The following is an 18384-nucleotide window of genomic DNA, read 5'->3' as shown; positions in this document are numbered from 1 at the left end:
GAGGCGTTGGTGGTGTTGGAGGCGTTGGTGGTGTTGGAGGAGTTGGTGGTGTTGGAGGAGTTGGTGGTGGACTGTACCCAGGGCAGGTACAAGGAGGTAAAGTCATTGAGGACATTAAACACAAAATTATAGAACTAGATAGTTTCTGAACAGAGCCATAACTACAGTGCCATGAAATCAGGCACTAAATGATATAAATGTGACCTATGTTGTTAAAATGAGTCAGAATGTAGAGGCTGCAGTGCAAAAAGTGAAACTATTTAATTTTTGCCCCAAATGAGATTTGCATATAAAAATTCTATAAATACATCATTTAACAATACTGATATTTATAATAGCATAAAGTCTTCTTAATCTACCTTTAAATCAAGTCTTTTTTAAAACAGGTTTGTCTTCAGAAATAATTTCTTATAACACTTACTGTCTTAAATTGACCATTTTCTCTGCATCAGGAAACCCCTCTGTATAATGTCTGGCATCTTTGTGTTTCTTGAGGAATCCCCTTTTTATACGCCCATCAAAGGTGGAATGTATTAATACATATACGTACACCCCAAAAAAAAAAAAACCTACACTAGATAATCACTAGAATAAATATTTCATAATAATGGTGTAGAGAGAATGGCTGTAAGGGGAGAAGGGAGGCTATCTATGAAAAAAAATACATATACATACACCCCAAACTTTCTTGTCTCGGACCCATAACTCCTGATCCTCTCAAGATAATTTAACCAAACTTCAGACACATATGCATCATCACTAGTTGGAGTGTGGTATATATTTGTCACCTCCCAGCTTCTGGGCCATTGCTATAAATTGCTGTATTGCTGTATACCATTTGTTGACGGGCGTGTAATGAGCCATGTGTGGTACTCTTGTTAAATATAGGCTGAAATTCTTGACATCATTCTATTCCAGTAAACATCAAATTTTCAAACCTGCAGTCTTTTAAACAAGCTTGTTGTCAATCATGGGGATAAATTGCCAGATTTCAACAAACTGTATCATTTTGAAGCTTTTGAGAAGGAGAATTAAAAAATGATATCTTAATCTAGACAAAAATCCTCATTGTGACTCATTTTGCCAGCACAGGTCCCTGTTAGTCAGATATGAAAACATTTTTTTTTTTTTGTTGTTCTTAGATTCTGTCTGCTAGTTTATGCATTCTCACAGATCTGCATGTTTTAACTTCAGGTTTTGGAGCTGGGTCCAAGGCTGCCAAATATGGTGAGAAGAGTTTTCAAAATAAAGCTGTTACTAGGCTGTTGCTTTTTCCACAATGTACAATTAATCATTAAAAGAGAAAAAAGTAACTCAACAATAAAGAATTGTATAATGATAATTGCACAAATTAATATGTTTTTTTTTTCCTGGACAGGAGTCGTCCCCGGAGTTCTGCCAGGAGGTGCACCGATTGCAGTTCCAGGAGGAGGAGCACAGTTACCAGGAGGATATTATCAAGCAGCCAAAGCTGCTAAATATGGTACAGTGTATAACTTCATCTCACACCCTTTATACAGAAAGAAACAATTACAGAAACAGTATTTCTCATGCACTTTTCGTCTTTTCTAATGGTTACAGGGTTTATTCGCAGTTTGCACAATATGTTAGGACTGAGTTGTGTGGATTCATCAGCGTCAGTGCTTAGATTGTGGAACACAAAAGACTACATTACCCTCATTAGCTAGACACTTTTGCGCAGCACAAAGAAGAAGAATGACAGAAAAGTTTTCTATATCTTAAAATCAAGTGTTTTAGTACTAGTCTCAGTCCAATGTCACTCCTTAGTAAACCACACTTTCATGAGATTTTCATAGTTCCATGTGTGGATTTATTGTTTTTCCATGGAGAACCTATTCTAATTATTTAGATATATTTTAATATATAATGGTTTATTGTTTAAATTATTTTAGCCATACTCAAAACTATTTTTTATGATTGCTAATTGCTGTTGTTTGCACAACTCATCTGTAGTCTCGTGCCATTTTTGATACAACCTCAGCTGAGGTTCTATGCGATCTTAAAACGCTGCAGACCGAAGGTTTTTCAGACAATCGGAACTTGTGAGCAGCACAACAACCTCTCCTCAGCAGCATCAAATCCACACAAACATATTTTGTAAATTTTGTGGTTCAAGTTCTTCAGTTTTGGATCTAAGTGCTAAGTGTAAGACACTGATATTCTATCTGTGAGCAAAAATTACATAATAAATTAAGCATCTAAAAGATCTCTTTTTGTTTGCTGGTTAAAGATGAGCTTTATAAGCACATGGGTCTTTGTTCATCTGCTCCCTAAAACATCAAATCTGTTTTTTATTGCCATTAGTTCAATTTAGTAACCATATCTTTACACCAGTGGGTGCATTTTATTAGGCTGATTCTGTCTGCTGCTACCCTTTAACAGTAATGGAAGTTGGAACATGTTATTGCATTCACAAACGATGACTTTAAATTATGAGCTGCACAAAGTCTTCTGCATTCTTTGTTCCTCTTCATCAATCTGGAGCGGATTAGTCTTTTTCTTTCATCTCAAGAATTCTGCTCTGGCCTTTTTAGGATGGTTTTATTCTACGTCTTCTTTTGTCTGCAAAATCTAAACAGGCTTTTGGTTTGTTAATAGTTTGCACTTTGGGGGTAAACTGTATTTATTCTCAACAAGCTTTGACTTTATGGTAGATTGTTCTGTTTTCCATAGGAGTTGGGGGATCTGGAACCATAGGAGGTGGAGTTGTACCAGGAGGACAAGGAGGCGCAGGGGGGTACAACCCTGCTGCTGCCAAAGCTGCTAAGTATGGTAAATAGAACTTAACTTGATCAAACCTTACAGCTTGTCTCCCCATGTCTGTGGGTCAGCTGGGGTCTCTGGCACCACAGAAATGTATGGCAAGTAGTTAAAAAGCAGAAAACTGGAAAAATAATGCAGTGGTGTTGTTAGTTTTAGAGGTTTTTCATTGTTAATTGTTAAAGTCAGAGTCAGAGTCAAAGTTTCTTTATTGTCATTCGCACCTCATGTGGTACATGTGGTGGAGCGAAATTATGTACACGGGGTCCCAGTTACATCCAACAATAAAATGTCTAAGAAAAACAGTAATAACATCTAAGATATGAACTAAGAAAAACATCAACTAAATATACACTAAGCACTCATAACATAAAACATTGAACATCAGCACAAACATGAACATGAGTCTGTGAGCAGATGTGCACGCATGAACACATCAACATTGAAACAGATCAGCAGCAACATGAAACAGATCAGCAGCAACATGATATGTTTTTTCACAGTGATTATTCTAGTTAGAGATTCATGAGTCTAACAGCCTCAGGGTAGAAGCTGTTCCTCAGTCTAGTGGTTCTACACTTAATGCTCCTTAACCTCCAGTACAATTTTACATTGTTTTCAGAAAAACCACACCCACCGCAGCTTTGATAACAAATTAGAATATGGGCTCACTGGATGTGAAGAAGCTATTCACATATGTGTTTCTGTGATTTACACATGAAAGATGGCGTTAGTTTTCTTGAGTAAGTTATGGTACAAACACCACCTGTTGTTCTCTGTTGTTTAATACAAACACAATTATTTCAGGTTAAAATTTTTATTTACTATGACAAGATATTAACTTAATTTGCTTTTTTTAAAGGAGTACCAGGACTGGGTGGAGCAGGAGGTCTGGGACAAGTAGGGGGACTGGGAGGAGCAGGTCTAGGAGGAGTAGGAGGACTTGGAGGAGCAGGAGGTCTGGGGGGTGTAGGAGGACTCGGAGGAGCAGGAGGTCTGGGAGGTGGCGGATATCCTGCTGCTGCTGCTGCTAAAGCTGCTAAATATGGTGATAAAAATTAGATCTGTAAACATAATAATTGGGAAGAAACTCTGAATTATTACCATTTTCTTCTTTAGGTGTGGTCCAAGGAGGTGGAGGAGGTGGAGGAGGGATTCCAGGAACACAACACCTCCCAGGATATGGATGTAAGTAAGATGCTGAATCCACCTGAGCTATGGAAATATGATTATTTATTTTTTTTGTCAAACTCTTGGATCATTTTTTTAAACTATTTTCCTCCTTTTGCTGTTGCAGCTTTAGCAGCTGGAGCCAAACCTCCTAAATATGGTGAGACTTCGATAATGATGGGCTGTAAAACTGTTTCTGGAAACATTACATGTTCAATGTAACATTTTAGGAAATCTTTTTTTAAAATCACAGTTCGGTAAACACCCTGAGCACAATGATAAATGGTATTTGTTTTGCAAACTAAAATAATAAGAAAATGTCATGAGATGATATTTGCTTCAAACGACAGCCCCACAGACAGGCCTCGGAGGAGGTGGATTCCCAGGAGGAGGAGGACAGGTTTTGCCAGGTGGTTACGGTGGTAAGTAGTATTAAAGAAGAGCAACACCATTTCACATGTTCAGATTGTTATAATTTAACAAATTCTCTACATATTTTGCAGCTTATGGGGGTGGTGCTGGAAGCAAACCTCCAAAGTTTGGTGAGAATATTTAATTTCATTTTCGTTCAGAATATTTTAAAGAATGAGGTGAATCACTGTCTCTTAACTGGGCCTCACACCAGGGAGTTCAGAGGAACTGAAGTTGTGTGCACAGTTAGCACAAGAAGTAGCTCTAACAGGATTATCTGGTGTCATTTTGATACTGCTGCATTGTAAAATATTACATGAGCAATCTTATCCATCCATTATCTTTTACCCGCTTCTTCCTTTCCGGGTCACTGGTATCAAGCAGTCACTGTGCACGAGGCGGGGGATATCCTGAACAGGTCTCAAACAACCATTCACTCTCTCACTCACACCTAGGGACAATTTAGAGTTACCAATCAGCCTGACATGCATGTTTTTGGCCTGTGGGAGGAAACTGGAGTACCTGGAGAAAACCCACACATGCGCGGAGATAACATACAAACTCCACCCAGAAAAGTCCCCAGCTGAGATTTGATCTGACGCCTTTCTCGTTGAGAGGCAACAGCTCTGCCAGCTGATCCACCGTGCCATCCGGGCTAATTCATTCTCATCTAAAATGCATTTTGTTGTGTTGTAACTTCTTTAATTCACAAAATTTTGCTGACAATGAAGTAATGTTGCAGCCATCTCTCTCAACCTGTAACAGGAGTTTCAGGAGGAACTGGAGCTGGGTTAGGATACGGAGCACTGGGAGGAGGAGGAGCAGGAGCAGTGCCTTTTGTTCCAGGAGTTGGACAATACTCCCCGGCTGCAAAAGCAGCTAAATATGGTAAATAACACACAACCAGCAACATTTCCATTAAGATAAACTTATTGTGATTAAATGTTCAAATTAAGTTCTCACTTTGTGTATCTTTTTATGTAATTATATACAAATTAATATTAAAACCTGTTTTTGTTTTCAGGAGTTATTGGAGGTGCTGGAACAAGACCGGGAGCAGGAGGAGTAGTAGTACCAGGAGGTGGACAATACTTTCCAGCTGCAAAAGCTGCTAAATACGGTAAGAAAATACAAACATAAATAATAAACAATCAGCAACATTTAGTTTGGATCAAACTACTTCTACAGCTCAGTCAGTATAAAATTTCTCATCTAATACATTTTTTTTTAAATCTCAGTGCCAACAAATAACTTTGTTATTTTACTCAGGAGTTTCAGGAGGTGCTGGAACAGAACTGGGAGTAGGAGGAGGAGGAGTGCCAGGAGGTGGGCAGTACTCTCAGGCGGCCAAAGCTGCTAAATATGGTAAGAACACACAAACACAAATAAAACACAATCATATTTTCACAAAAATAAACTTGTTTTGAATGGATGATGTTTTTGCCAAGTTTTGTTTTGTTCTTAGCAATAAGAGGTTCTTCCAGACCTGCTGTTTCTAAAGGGGTCATGGGAGTTTGCCTCTCCAGTCTACATGGGTTTTGTGGACCTGGAGAGGACTTATGACCATATTCTTTGAGACATTCTGTGGAGTTTGATGCAGGAGTCAGGGTTGCTTTGAAAGCCTATCCGGTCCCTGGATGACCAAAGCAGGAGCTGTGTCCACATTAGCAGAAAGTCAAGCCCATTCTCAACGTGTGTTGGACTCTACCAGAGCTGTCCCTTGTCTCAATCCTGTTTGTAGTGTTCATGGAAATGACGTAAGATGCAGATGTGGAGAGGAGGGTGTCTGGTTTGGGAACCTCAGGGTCTCGTTTTAAGTGGATGATGTGGTTCTGTTCACCTCTCCAGGCCACAACCTTCAGTGTCTGCTGAAGCACTGGGATGGTTTGAAGCGGCTGGGGTAAGAGTCAGCTCCTCGAAGTCTGAGGCCCTGGTCCTCAAATGGAAAAAGATGGAATGCTCCCTCTGGGTTGGGATTGAGTTTTTCCTTCAGGTGGATGAATTCAAAGATCTGGGTATCTTGTTCTTGTTGTGAAAAGGGAGCTGAGCTGTCAACTGATCACCATCTGATAGTGAGTTGGATCAGATGGCGGGGAGGAATGCCGGACAGCCCAAAACATGTGGTGAGGGTTTGCTGGAAATGCCTGGCAGAAGAACTTGTCAGAGAGATCTTCAACTCACACCTCTGGGACTGCTTTAACTGCACCCCAGCTGAAGTGGGGGATATTGAGTCTGAGTGAGCCATGTTCCATGCCTCAATTGTTGAGGCGGCTGCCTTGAGCTGTGGCCGCAAGGTTGTCTGTGCTTCTCACAGTGGCCATCCTCGAACTCAGTGGTGAGCACCCAGGGTAAGGGAGGCTGTCAAGCTGAAGGAGTCCTATCGGGCCTTGTTGGCTGCTGGGTCTCTGGAGGCAGCTGAAGAGTACCAGAGGGCTATGGAGGGATGCTGCCTTGGTTGTTGCTGAGGAAAAAGCTCAGATGTGAAAGGAGTTCAGTGAGGTCTTGGATAGAGACTCTCGTTTGGCTCCAAGGAGACTCTGGCAAACCATCAGGCAGCTGAGGAGGGAAAAGCAACACTTTACTAACACTGTGTTCATTGAATGTGGGGCGCTGTTGACCTTAACCAGTGATATTGTCTGGCGGTGGAAGGAATACTTCTTGGATCTTTTCAATCCCACCTGGACATTTTCCATGGAGGAAGCTGTGTAGGGGGACTTTGGAGATGATCTGTCCATAATTGTAGCTGAGGTCACCAAGGTAGTTTAAAAAGCTCAGTGGTGGCAGGGCCCTGGGGGTGGATAAAATCCGCCATGATTTCCTTAAGACTGGATGTTGTGGGGCTGTCTTGGTTGACACACCTTCACAACATCATGTGGACATCAGGGGCTGTGCCACTGGATTGGCAGACTGGGGTGGTGGTTCTCCTCTTCAAAAAGGGGGACTAGAGGGTGTGCTCCAATGATATAATCATCACTTTCCTTAGCCTCCCTGTTAAGGTCTAATCAGGCAACTACTGGAGAAACAAGTCCTATTGTTGGTGGAACCTCAGATCCAGGAGGAACAATGCGGGTTCTGTCCTGGCCATACTGGATCAGCTCTTTACCCTCACTAGGGTCCTCGAGGGGTCATGGCAGTCTGCGCATCCAGTCTACATTTGTTTTGTGGACTTGGAGAAGGTATTTGACCATGTTTCTTGAAGTACACTGTGGGGGGTGCTCCATGAGTGTGGGATTGAGGGCCCTCTTGCTACAGGCTGTTTGGTCCCTATACAAGCAGTGCAAGAGTTCACATGGCTAGCAGTGTCGGACCCATTCAGGGTGGGAGTTGGACTCCAAGACTGCCCATTGTCACGATTCTGTTCATTCTGATGGACAAATTGGTGCAACGTTTGCAGTATTGCGGACTCTATGTCGGTCTGTTGTGATGAAGAGGGAATTGAGCTGTAAGGCAAAGCTTGCTGTTTGCCTATATTCCTACCCACACTTATGGCCATGAACTCTAAGTAGTGACTGAAAGAATGGGACTGTGGATAAAGGCAGTTGAAATGAATTTCCTCCGCAGGGTAGTTGGACTCTCCCTTAGAGATAGTGTGAGAAGTTCAGTTGTCTGGGAGAGTCTCAAAGTAGAGCCACTGCTCCTTCACATTGAGAGGAACCAGCTGAGGTGGTTTGGGAATCTGGTATGGATGCTTCCTGGGTGCCTCCCTAGGAAGGTGCTTTGGGCATGTCCAACTGGGAGGAGACCCCAGGGAAGACCCCAGGACATGCTGGAGAGACTAAGTCTCTTGATTGGCCCGGGAACTCCTTGGAACCCTCCCAGAAGAGCTGCAAGAAGTAGCTGTGGAAAGAGGTGTCTGGGCTTCCCTGCTCAAGCTGCTGTTCCTGCAATCTGACTTCAGAATAAATCAAAGATAATGGATGAATGGAGGGAGGGCATCTTGTTCATAAGTGAATGTAGGGTAGAACAAGAGATGGATTGATAGATTGGGACCTCTTCTTAGCAATGAGGGTGTTGTTTGGTAGGTCATAGTGAATAACTCTCACCTATGGTCATGAGGTATGTATCATGAGCCAAAATGAGCTTCTTCATAGCCTTATAGATAGGGTGAGGAGTTCCATCATCCGAGGGGAACTTGGTGTAGAACTGTTACTTCTTCACACCAAAAGGAGTCAGTTGAGGTGGTTGAGGCTGTCTCCTGGATGCCTACCTTAAATGGCTTTCCAGATCCTGACAAAAATCAGTTTTAGGATTCGAGAACTCAGCCAGACAGCAAGAAAGTTTAAATGATTTATTGTTTTGCAGTTGCTGGTGGGAGTCTGGGTCCAGAGGCAGGAACAAATCTGCAGAGATATGGCAGTTAGTGGTCTATAGGTTTTCAGGGGATTGTTTATCAACAATAAACAGCCACTAATCTTCTCAGGCAGATATGGTGGTGGTTTACACCTGTCGGAGTGTTTGTGGATGAAGTCACCATAGCTAGTGGAGATGCAGCAACAGAGGAGCGTGGCGATAGCAATGAGTAATGGGATTATCCAGAGTCTGGGTTTGTGAGGAGAAGCAGGGGTCATGCACAGGAAGTCAGAGGTCTTTAAACAGATCCAAGGGGCAATCCAAAATCTAGAGTCCAGGGGCCAGAAGGAATTGTTGTTATCAGGGTCAGAAGGTCAGAGCATGAGCAGACAAGGAACAGGCAAAAAGGCAAACCCAAAAAGCAGGTGTGGGGCCAAGACAAGTTTCAGATGAGATCGATGAAGCGCTGGACATCTAACCAAGAAGATTTGACAATCTGGCAAGGAGTTGTGAAACAATAGCTCATAAATGGAGCAAGCAGCAGGTGCAGAGCATGAGGTTGATTGAGCTGTGCGTGAAGTGGGTGTGGCTGAGAGGCAGAGCTTGAGAGTGGAGCATGACAGGACATAAATGAGACATGAAGGGGGCAGAAACATAACAGATTCAGAACTTACTGGAGGGATATATCCTCTCTGGCCTGGCCTTGGGATCCCCCTGGACTAGCTGCATGGAAAGTGTCGCTGGTGAGAGAGAGGTCTGGGTTTACCTCCTGGACCTGGTGTCTCCATGACCCAACTAAAGATAACCGTTAACAGATGGATAAAAAAATGGATGGGTTTTGTTCTCCGTTTAACACTCTACACATTATGTAGCTACACACAAATTCATAAAGAAAACTGTCTTTTCTGTCTTCCCTCTTTGAATCAGGAGTTGCAGGAGGTGTTGGAACAGGATTGGGAACAGCAGGAGTATTAGGAGTTTCAGGAGGTGGACAGTACTCCTCAGCTGCAAAAGCTGCCAAATATGGTATGAGTTGAAAACACAAACTTGACGGGTTAAAGTCATTTAGTAGTTTACTTAATTGTGTCCATGTTGTTTTCTGTTAGATGTGGTAAATAGATTTGTATTTTGGAGTGGTTTTCATCTAGTTCAGCTTTCTCCTTTGCAATCTGACTAGGTGTCACAGGAGGAGAAGGGACTGGACATGTTCCTGGAGCTGCAGGTACTGCATATGAAACATAAAACAGCAGCGCCATTACTGTTTTTCATTTTCATCCTACTTAAAAATGTGCAGTGAAGCAGATACTGATGGAGGTGTGTGTCTGTGCATAGACACACATCCTGTAGGTTTTAGTAAAACCACCAAAACAAAGTGGTTTAAACCTTAAAACAACTTGGAAAATCTGGTTAGGAAACGATTAAGTAAAAAAAATTCAAGTTAAGTTGAGAGGATGTTCTGTGGAAAGGTTTTCAACCATAATATCACACCTGTTGTAGCAGTTTGAATGACCTCAGTTTATGGAAACAGATTCTTTTTGGGGCCAGATCAACGAGTGGAGTAAACCAAAAAGCCTGAAGTAAATTGCTGCTTTGAATCTCATAAATTTCAGACTGTTCACTCAAACTTGTTTTATTAATCTTTACTCTGCCGACATCACCTTAGACAGTTTTTTTTTTTTTTTTTTTTTTTTTTTGCTCAAAGTACCTCAGGCTGCACAAGAAGTTATACAGTTGGATGCAACTACCGCTTGCAAACAATCAAAAATCTATTACTAAATGTGTAAAGCTTGAACCACTGTGACGTTTTGAGGATTAAAATGGCAGCAATTAACTTTGGCCTTGATCTGCTCGGACTAGTTGTTAGCTCATCAGTCCCGTCAAAATTGACCTCTAATCCTTCAAACTGAAGTCCGTCAAAGAGCAGCATGTACAACAGGTAAGATGGTAGTTGATCTGAACTTTTCCCCGCTGATCTCTATTTGAAAAGAACCCCTTGAATCTGTGCAGTTCCACAGCATTAGTTAGCTCTGAGACTGTGGAAACAAGGTTTTCATGGATAACATGTAGCTTGCTGAAGAAGCAGGTATCTTCTTTTACAAAAACAAGTGAACTCAAGTTTTAGATGTGCCTTCAAATCTACCTTCAACTTGATTTTGGTACTGCGTTACCGCGTTCCATAAAAATATCCAGTTTACCCGAGAAGTACGAGTGGTGTTTGCAGATTTAGATGCAGATTTTTTTTTTAAAGGGCAGCATGTTCGGTGACTTGGTGTGTGTTCTTGCAGGCAGCGTCCTTGGAGGACAGCACATCGTGACTCCAGATACAGGTTACACCGACGTCTCCAATGGTTCTGTTGGATCAGGGGGTGCTCCTTTAAAACCAGGTAATATCATGAATACAGTTTTTGTCTTTTACTGGTACAGATATTTTATAATTCACGCAATAAAACCAACTGTTTTCTTCTTTTACAGGAAAGGATTTGAGTCTCACTGGAACTCCTCGGCCAGGTATTCTTAAATCACATCAAATAAAATCTTTCTTTGAACATTTACTTCACACTTACTTCCAAAGACATATTTGTTTTAGTCACAGCTTTATGCAGGCTTCTCATTCCCTGGACACAAAGCTCGCACATGGTTTATAATGCTAATGCTACCAGCTACTCACTGCCTCCACATCCAGTTTTCAGCTTGTCCTGCCTCTTCTGGCTTTCTCACACTGAGCTTATTAAAGCACTCTGGATGAAACAGGAACCTGTTGTCTTTTTGGTGTGCCCACACCTCTTTGTGCACTTAGCAAGGCCTCAGAGCTTCCTGATCTCAGTAAGACCAGCTGACTCACCGCATGCATGCATGAAGCTTCTGACCACAGACAAAACACAGGACGTTGATCTGATGTAGAACGGTTCATTTCAAACTTTTTTGTGGTTAATTTCAACACCAAACAGGTTACAAATTTCAATATAAAAGCTCAGCATTATCTGAATGTTAGCAACACGTTATTACTGCTTTTCGTATTTTCCGCCGTACACGTCGCACCGCCCTATAAATCGCATCAGTCCGTATTTTTTCTAATAAAGTGGAAAAATCTATAAATGCGTCGCTTCGCTGTATATGTTGCATCTATTATGCATCATCGCTGATGCATCGCATTTGTTTCGCATCACCACTGACAACCTGGAAATGTGGGCCAAACTCAGAAATGTGGGCCGGTGTTGTGCCAAAAATCGATGGGCTGCCAAATGGCGGCCAGGGGAGCGTGCACAGAAGGACTTTAACAAAAGTTTAATAAGATTAACACAAAAATAATTATTTGTTTGGTTGAAGTTGTAGTAAAGGTGTGTCTCAGTCTAACTTTTGCTTAATAAATGCACTTTGATGGCCAAATCAGCTGTATTTCAAAACTCGATTCGTGTAAGCGGGCACGCGCAGAGGGACGAGCCGCTGTTCATTTCTTCGAAATTTAACAAGATAAACTCCTAAAAAGAATTATTTGTTTGCTTGACTTTATAGTAAAGGTGTGTCTCAGTCTAACGTTTGCTTAATAAAAGGACTTTAATCGTCAAATCAGCTGTATTTCAAAAGTATTCGTTGTCTCGGTGCTCCAGGAGTGAGCAGACTAGGAGGGAAAAGGAGGAATGTTGCGCGTTTCTTTGAAATTTAACAAGAAAAGGACCTAAAACAATTGTTTGTTTGCTCAAAATTAAAGCAAATGTGTGTCTCAGTTGAACTTTTACTTAATAAATGCACATTAATGGTCAAATTAGCTGCATTTTGCCAGAAAGGTGCAGCAAAATGAAGCTGGTTTGACAGTTGCCCCAAGCAGCGAGCAGAATGCAGGTAGCAAACTGTGTCAAGCCGATTGTGTCATTAAAAGCTGGTGAAGATTCTCAGTCATCCAGGACATGGTAAATTCAAAAGTTCAAGACAAAAATAAAAAAGTTTAAAGTATAATAAATACAGTCCAGTTGTTTTTGTCTTGAATTTTTTTTGAATTTGTCATTATAGACACTTTTACCTATTACATGATATAATAGCATGCCATACTGCTACTACTACTCTGAAAATGGTAGTTTTTTTTTTTTTTCAGTCAAAATGAATGAAAACCATCATCTCAGCCAAAAATTGGTTTATAAATATGGGAAAAAATCCATAAATATGTCGCTTCGACCTTTAAGTTGTAGGGCATGCAAATTACGCAAAAAACACAACTTATACAGCAAAAAATTGCGGTACTTGAAAACTACTTTTATTTACTCTTATTCTTCTCAGAACAACCAAAGATACACCTTTTTGTATCCATCCATCCATCCATCCATTTTCTTTACCCGCTTATTCCATTTTAGGTCACGGGGGTCGCTGGTGCCCATGTCCAGCAATCACTGTGCGAGGGGCGGGGTACACCCTGGACAGGTCGCAAGTCCATCACAGGGCCACACAGAGACAAACGAGACAAACAATCATTCACTCTCTCACTCACACCTAGGGACAATTTAGAGTTATCAATCAGCCTAACATGCATGTTTTTGGACTGTGGGAGGAAACCGGAGTACCCGGAGAAAACCCACGCATGCACGGAGAGAACATGCAAACTCCACCCAGAAAGGCCCCTGGACCGGGGTTTGAACCAAGGACCTGCTTGCTGAGAGGCAGCAGCTCTACCAGTTGCGCCACCGTGCTGCCTACCTTTTTGTATCGTATACCAATATGGGATCATTTTATTTTTGTACATTTGGCCGAGTATTACAGGAAGGAGCATCAGTTTTCTAATTTTAATTAAAAAAAATGTCTGTGCTCTCGAACACCCTTTAAAAACAAGCTGTAAGCATGCAATCATTACTTGATTTCTGTGGAGTTTGTCTCGTTATTTTCTTACTACACAGACATGAGCTAATTCCTTCAGTATTGCATCACTATAATTAGGTGGATTTATAGCTTTTGGCATGAGCATGATCTGTCCTGTCATATCCGGGAGCTTTTACATGAACCAGGCAGAAGCCTTAAATGTTTCATTTATACAGGTCCTTCTCAAAAAATTAGCATATTGTGATAAAGGTCATTATTTTCCATAATGTAATGATAAAAATTAAACTTTCATATATTTCAGATTCATTGCACACAAACTGAAATATTTCAGGTCTTTAATTGTTTTAATACTGATGATTATGGCATACAGCTCATGAAAACCCAAAATGCCTGTCCCAAAAAATTAGCATATTTCATCCCACCAATGAAAGACAAGTGTTTTTAATACAAAAAACGCCAACCTTCAAATAATCATGTTCAGTTATGCACTCAATACTTGGTCGGGAATCCTTTTGCATGAACGACTGCTTCAATGCGGCGTGGCATGGAGGCAATCAGCCTGTGGCACTGCTGAGGTGTTATGGAGGCCCAGGATGCTTCGATAGCGGCCTTAAGCTCATCCAGAGTGTTGGGTCTTGTGTCTCTCAACTTTCTCTTCACAATATCCCACAGGTTCTCTATGGGGTTCAGGTCAGGAGAGTTGGCAGGCCAATTGAGCACAGTAATACCATGGTCAGTAAACCATTTACCAGTGGTTTTGGCACTGTGAGCAGGTGCCAGGTCGTGCTGAAAAATGAAATCTTCATCTCCATAAAGCTTTTCAGCAGATGGAAGCATGAAGTGCTCCAAAATCTCATGATAGCTAGCTGCATTAACCCTGCCCTTGATAAAACACAGTGGACCAACACCAGCAGCTGACATGACACCCCAGTGACTGTGGAAACTTGACACTGGACCTCAAGCAATGTGAATTCTGTGTCTCCTCTCTTCCTCCAGACTCTGGGACCTTGATTTCCAAAGGAAATGCAAAATTTACTGTAATCAGAGAACATAACTTTGGACCACTCAGCAGCAGTCCCAGGCGAGATGCTTCTGACGCAGTCTCTTGTTCAAGAGTGGCTTGACCTGGGGAATGCGGCACCTGTAGCCCATTTCCTGCACACGCCTGTGCACGGTGGCTCTGGATGTTTCTACTCCAGACTCAGTCCACTGCTTCCGCAGGTCCCCCAAGGTCTGGAATCGGCCCTTCTCCACAATCCTCCTCAGGGTCCGGTCACCTCTTCTCATTGTGCAGCGTTTTCTGCCACACTTTTCCCTTCCCACAGACTTCCCACTGAGGTGCCTTGATACAGCACTCTGGGAACAGCCTATTCGTTCAGCAATTTCTTTCTGTGTCTTACCCTCTTGCTTGAGGGTGTCAATGATGGCCTTCTGGACAGCAGTCAGGTCGGCAGTCTTACCCATGATTGCGGTTTTCAGTAATGAACAAGGCTGGGAGTTTTTAAAAGCCTCAGGAATCTTTTGCAGGTGTTTAGAGTTACGTCGTTGATTCAGATGGTTAGGTTAATAGCTTGTTTAGAGAACCTTTTCATGATATGCTAATTTTTTGGGACAGGCATTTGGGGTTTTCATGAGCTGTATGCCATAATCATCAGTATTAAAACAATTAAAGACCTGAAATATTTCAGTTGGTGTGCAATGAATCTGAAATATATGAAAGTTTCATTTTTATCATTACATTATGGAAAATAATGACCTTTATCACAATATGCTAATTTTTTGAGAAGGACCTGTACATTGTGCTGAATGAATGAGAGGCTGACTGAACATCTGTTTTCTGCTACTTCTCACAGTACTACGCCACCATTAGTCTCTGTGTCCTTCACATAACTCTTTTCTTGCGTACTAACTGAGCTTAATGGGTTTATAATAAAAAGCTTTAGATATGGACTTTATTTATTATCATTGCTTCTCATATTTGTAGGTTTGCCCTTGGCTTTTAATCCTTCCACTCAGAGATTTATTATGTTTATGGTTCAAACTTTAAAAAGCTATTAAATCGTTTCACTACTCTGTTGAACTCTATGTTCAGTGATATAGATGTGCTTTCAGTAAAGATTATTGTTGCTAAACAACATGAACTTATTCCACCCGTTACTGTGACTTTGTTCATTCAATAATTTAAAATGTTTTTTTTTTCTTTTAGGTTAATTAGAATTATTAATTGTTAATTAATTAGAATCTGAACAAAATGCACAAATATTCACACTAACTTTGCCTTTTACTTTCCTTTCTGCTCGTTGCGGTTCCTTTGTGGAAACAGGTGGTGAGTGTGAAATTAGAAACGTATCAAATCAGAGCACGTTTTTGCAGTCGATGAGAAAATTTCTCATGTTTGTATGTAATTTGTTTCTGTCAACAGTTGCTGGTGGAATCGTACAACCCAGTGGTAAGTAGCACTTAAAATATAATTTAGGAAAATAAATCTTTAAATATTAATTCTTGTATATTGTTTGTTGTAATGATTTGTTTTGTTTTATTTCAACAGCTGGAACAAGTATTGGTAAATATGTCAAACTGTCATTAATGTGTTATTTTTTTTCAAAGCTTGTAAATAAACTTTAAGTGTAACAATTTTTTGTGTATTTTTATGTTACAGTTGGAGTAGGAGTACCTGCGCCCTCTAGTGGTCAGAGAAGTTTCCTAAAACATCTTTTGTAGAAATATATGAACTAACCTTCATTAGTCAAATGTTGTGTTTTGTAGCTTCTAACGAGAAAAGATTCAGTTAGCCTCATTTTTATGACATTTAAGATTCAATCTGCTTCATATTAACTTATTTAATCCTGCTTGTGTCTTTAGTTGGTGCAAACGGACAAATTAGTAAGTCTGATTTCTCTGTTTTTTTTTATTCATAATTATAACAAATATTTTAACTGTTTTCTAAAGTATGCAAGTTATTAAAAGAAGCAGCATCTGAGACTTGAAAAGCTTAAAATTGAACGATTCACCACCAAAACCTTCAAGGCTGCACAAAATCTTCACCTGATTCTGATGTAAATTCTGCAATTGTGCAAATATATTTCAAGGTTCACGGTTCTTTATTGTCTTTCGCATTACAAGTGATACATGAGGTGGAACAAAATTGTGTACTCAAGGTCCTAGTTACACTCAAAAATAGCAAAAATATAAAGTAAAAAAAAAATTATACAAGGAGCTAAGATATACGCTAAACAATGTAAATTAATATGGTTTATTAAACAGCAGCCTGAACATGAGTCTGTTGTGAGCAGATGGATATGGGTATTTCCACTCCTGTCTTTAGCCAACTTCACATAATGCTCGTTATGCGTGTGTACCAAAACATAAGTCAACCAGAATCAGACACAACTGTAACACAAACTAATGTGCAGCTGAAACACTCAACGGAGAAATAAAAAACTGAAACACGTCAAAATTAATCTGATCAAATGCAAATCCCAAAAACATTTTGTACACACAATAATAATAAAAACCACCACAGCTCAGTAAATTAGTAGTTTTCTTGATCTTTATTAAGCCCACAGTCATGTGGTTGATTCATCATACACACATCAGTAAAAAAAACTGTATATTTTTAACTGTTGTGGGTTATTTTGAGCAATCTGACAATAAATTGTCATGTTTTCTGTCTCATATGAAGCCAGAGAGAGTTTGTTTCTTTGCTTAAAGTGATGTGGTTTCATTAAGAATTGATAAAAACGATGATAGGGTGGTGAAAGTGGGGAGTAAAGACCGACTGAAAAGCACAAACCGTAAATACAGAACCAACACTAGGAACAGAAGACCATGTTGTGGAAGAGCAAGTGGGAAAATATATCCAAGAAAAACAAATTATCTCTCAATAACTCAATTATAACATGTTAATAATAAGAATATTCACAATTTTTAATCTAGTTTTACATACATGAATATTTCAGATACCTATATCTCATAGATCGTACTTTACACAAGTACTAATATTTGCCTCATTTCATCTGAGTATTTTTCAGTCAGTGAGCTTCTGAGTTTTACGTGTTTTAAAAGCTTTTTATCTTTATTGTGTTGTAGCTAATTTTGTTTAATTGTGTAACTAAGTTTCTGCCAGTAAACTGAATGAAGTTACATCTATGACCACTAGATGGAGACAAAGACAAACATTAGATTAGCTGAGTTTGTTTTCTCAGTCATCCAGGTATATAACAACAAAAAGGGTTGAATCATGTCATCTGGACTTTGTTTTTTTGCTAAAAAGAAACGTTTCGCCCCTCATCCAAGAGGCTTCGACAGTCTGAGGCCTAGCCATCTGGTATTACCCAGAAGCCACCCTGACTCTTGTGTTTCAAGCCTGCCTCAGATACCCCTGAAGTCTGGCCTTTTCACTAATGGTTTCAAAAACACAAAGTTTGTTTTCTCAGTCATCCAAGTATATAACAACAAAAAAGGTTGAATCATGTCATCTGGACTTCGTTTTTTTTGTTAACAAAAAAACGAAGTCCAGATGACATGATTCAACCTTTTTTGTTATTAGATTAGCTGTTTCTACTGTGAAACAGTAGCATGCATCAGGATGTTTCTACTGTGGTTCTTCTACTGTGGTTCTTCTACTGTGGTTCTACTGTGGTTCTGATGGTTCTGGTGGATGTTTTACAGATGTTGGTGCCAAAGCACCCAAACACCCACCGTTCTTACCAGGTAAAGATGAGCTGATTTCTGCTGCTGTTAATTACAATGTTCTCATTTCACTACATTGTTTTTAGTCTGTGGATTTTCACCACACTGAACATTTTTATTTCAATTAAACCAAATGATAATTATTAATTGTAGCTACATAAAGATGCTACATCTCCGTCCTACATTCAAGTTCTAAACCTTATCCTATAAATTAAATGAAAGTAGGTTGATGGT

The 18384-nt window shown here is 40.3% G+C and overlaps 2 long non-coding RNA genes across 2 annotated transcripts; both read left to right on the top strand.

Moving 5' to 3' along the window:
* Positions 1-56: 56 nt before the first annotated feature.
* LOC119410608 lies at positions 57-1478 on the top strand. The gene is made up of 3 exons (XR_005186859.1): positions 57-96; positions 1195-1227; positions 1379-1478. It is a non-coding gene; the product is annotated as an uncharacterized LOC119410608 (long non-coding RNA).
* Positions 1479-4078: 2600 nt separating this feature from the next.
* LOC119410609 lies at positions 4079-5188 on the top strand. The gene is made up of 4 exons (XR_005186860.1): positions 4079-4111; positions 4302-4373; positions 4455-4493; positions 5128-5188. It is a non-coding gene; the product is annotated as an uncharacterized LOC119410609 (long non-coding RNA).
* The last annotated feature ends 13196 nt before the right edge of the window (positions 5189-18384 follow it).

The sequence above is a fragment of the Nematolebias whitei genome, chromosome 6, assembly GCF_014905685.2.
Source record: "Nematolebias whitei isolate Nwh7 chromosome 6, NemWhi1, whole genome shotgun sequence".
Taxonomy (NCBI): Eukaryota; Metazoa; Chordata; class Actinopteri; order Cyprinodontiformes; family Rivulidae; genus Nematolebias; species Nematolebias whitei.
The sequence above is the reverse complement of the archived record's forward strand: the minus strand, read 5'-3'. Positions and strand labels throughout refer to the sequence as shown.